At 33.8% G+C, this 3,504-nt stretch overlaps 1 pseudogene; it reads left to right on the forward strand.

Annotated features, from left to right (window-relative positions):
* Positions 1 to 3,272, forward strand: part of LOC109830524 — a 25,228-nt pseudogene extending 21,956 nt beyond the window's left edge.

Here is a 3,504-nt window from a genome sequence, read left to right on the forward strand (position 1 = left end):
GAACTATCTTAACTAGTTTTGGGATAAAGATATCCATTCTAAAATGATTAAAAAAAAGATAATTAACTTTAAATAGACATATATAACTCATATATTTATGTGTTAAAGTTCATTGCTAACTCATAATTAACTACAAATAAACATAGTTAACATTTGTCTATTAAAATTCACTTAACTTGTATAATTGACATATATTTGCTAAAATTAACATGTAATGCATATGACTAATACTTATGTATTAAAAATAACTTCTAATTCATGTACCGTGGTGGAGAATTGTGAAAACGGTGAAGGAATTTGAGAAAAACATGAAAAATAAGCAAGACAGGCTCCATCACACCCAAGTGGCAGAATCTGTCACTGTTGACATGGGTGTGGTGTCCGCCACACCCAGGTGTGGTAGAATCTGCCTTGTTTTTAGAGGTGTAGTGTCTGTCATCCCCGGGTGTGACAGACTCGTTTTTTAGAATCTCAATCTGTTTGGGATTGTATTTTGTTATAATAGAGACACATTTTAGGGTTTCCTTGGCTTTGGTTGGGCTTTGATTAAACATTGATTGAGGGATATTTGGAGCACCGAAAAAATGTATTTTCTGAGCTATTAGTTAGGGTTTTATTTGGAGAGAATTAGAGATTTGTTGGTGAGATTAGTTGGTTGTTTTGAGTGATTTGTAATCTCAGTTTGTACTCTTCTTCTCTATTAGTGTGAGATTAGTTGGTTGTTTTGAGTGATTTGTAATCTCAGTTTGTACTCTTCTTCTCTATTAGTGAAAACTCCATCCCATTTTTGCCCCGTGGATGTAGGCAACTTGCCAAACCACGTAAAATTCATTTGTTTGTGTTTGTGTTGTTATCTTGGATTGTTTAGCCTTCTATCTCGACGTTTTGGTTTGGTTCCTCGAAGCACAACAATTTGGCCGTCGCGCCCAACAGGGGTGTTGGTGCAACAAGAGAGAACCATCAAGATTAAGGAAGATTTAGAGATGCCGGTAAGGATCCATTAAAGTGGGTATGAAGACAATGAAGAAGATGGAAAATGAGAGGTTTTGGTGGGTGAAATAAATAGGGGTAGTTTAGAATTTTAGAAAAATACAGTATATAGAATGTATATAGCTGAGTTGATAGGGCCTAGTCACATGACAACTTCATTTTGGGGTTTAATCACGTGCCCAAAGAGTTAAATGTACTATTCACATTAGGTCCTTGAAAAAGGGGCTTCAATATAATTTTTCCTTTTGAGAATTACAAGATGAGTGCTAAACTCCAAAATCATGGATTAGCTTGGCCCTTTCCACAACAGCAAAGGGATTGATGGCGGACAAATTTTCAAAACCAACCCATTTGATGTTTTAATTGCAAAAAACGACCTGTTCCTAACTTATTTAGAGAAACCGACCTGGTTTCAGCACTGTCGCTGAAACCATGTCGGTTTTTCTAAAAAACTTTACGAAACTTCACGGGAGTTCAACTCCCGTGAAGTTTTTTCTCATAACAAAACTTCACGGGAGTTGAACTCCCGTAAAGTTTGGGAAAAAAAATTTCAAAAACCGACCCAGTTTCAACCAACTGGGTCGGTTTTTATAAATAAAATAGAAACGGGTCTTTTTTTGTAATTAAATCATGAAATGGGTCGGTTTTGAAAATTTGTCCGATTGATGGCAGCTTGGAAAAGGGAGGGAAAACGGTAGATGGAGAGAGATGTCATTTTCAGAAAAGGGAAAGAACACTACAATGGCTAATCAAGACACACACAAAAAATGTTGCATTTAATATTTCCACTTGTAGGTTATCTCAACATGGAAAAAGATTCTACTCTTTTTATAGTTTAATAAATCCAAATTACAACTAACTAACAAATGACCGAAAAATGTTGTGTTCATGTTAATCAATACTATTGGGAATCAATTTTAATTTGTGATATGATTCTCTTATATGTTCTCAAATCTAATAATCTTTTCTTTTAAATTGTTTAATTTGAGAATAATATTTGGTAGTTCTTCCTCTTGTATACTCTTCATGATTTCGGATTCAATAGGGTTATCAAATTTTAAATTTTATGAATCCGATATAAAAGAATTCATGTTTGATTGAAAATTAATGTTCATCATGTTATGAATATGCATGTTTTTAAATGCTACAGTACTGCAGTTTGCTACAGTACTTGCGAAGAATTTTTTGGCTTTTCCCTGCTACAGCCCTACAGTGTCGGTGGAAATTTTTTGTTATGGTACCAACCTTTTGAAGTTAGGCAAATAAATTACTATAGTATTTTTAATTTTGCTACAGTGCTCATATGTTGTTTTCCCTTTTTTTCCCTTCTTTCTTTTCAGTGGGCCTCTGTAGCATCTGACATGTTTCCTTAAAAAAAGAAGGGCCAGATGGGATAATTACAACACCAAACTCATTTAAAACAAAATATATACCACGTAGGTCTACTGTAGCATTGGGCTTTCAGAATTTTTTTATTTTTATTTTGTTTTTTTAATTTGGATCAACCCACCTACAGTTTTGGGCTGATGTTTAGTATTTGTTTATTTGTTTTATTGGATTCAAAATATTGGCATTAAAATTTATTAAAGTATATAATGTATTGAATAGAATTGATTGATATAACATGTTATCAAAGTAGTCTCTCTTGTTTAGGTCAATTTATTTTTAAATATCAAAAGGCAGTGTGTGTATGGTTCATGCAAATATTAATCAGCCCAAAGGAAGGTTAATATTTGAATAAATCATACACATATCTGTGGTGATAAATATGTGATAATTATTTAGTGTAACAAGTGAACAATAAATCGGTCCAAAGAAAGGTTTATTGTTTGACATGTCTTATTGTCAATATTTGATCACTGCACCAAGAATACCACTTACAAATTATTTAGTGTTAGGTATCTTGAGATGGGTATTGCCAAATTCGTAAATTTTAATTTGTTTTCTTATGTGAGCTTATTTATTTTCTTATGTTGTTCTCTGGTTCAGCTATTAGTTCTGCTTCAAACATCATTGCCAACATTAATTCCATTCCTATGCTAAATGGCACAAACTTTAAGTCGAGGCAAGAGAACGTTATGATAGTTCTCGGAGTCATGGATCTCGATCTTGCGTTAAGGCTTCCTTCTCCTGCACCTCTTATGGACAAAAGTTTCACTGATGAGAAAAGGAATTTGGAAAAGTGGAAGAAGTCAAATCGCATGTGTATGATGATCATGAAGAGGGCCATTCCAGAAGCATTCAGGGGCACTATGTCTGAGAAGATAACCACTGCCAAATAGTTTCTTGAGGACATTGAGAAAATATTTGCTAAGAATAAAAAGGCTGAAACTAGTACACTTTTGGTAAATCTTATCTCAATGAGATACAATGGGAAAGGAAACATTAGGGAGTACATTATGGAGATGTCTCGTACTGCTTCAAAGCTGAAAGAACTTAAGCTTGAACTCTTTGAGGACTTGCTTGTGCAATTGGTTCTTATATCTCTTCCCACATAATTCAGTCAATTCAAAG

This window comes from Asparagus officinalis, chromosome 1, assembly GCF_001876935.1.
Source record: "Asparagus officinalis chromosome 1, Aspof.V1, whole genome shotgun sequence".
Taxonomy (NCBI): Eukaryota; Viridiplantae; Streptophyta; class Magnoliopsida; order Asparagales; family Asparagaceae; genus Asparagus; species Asparagus officinalis.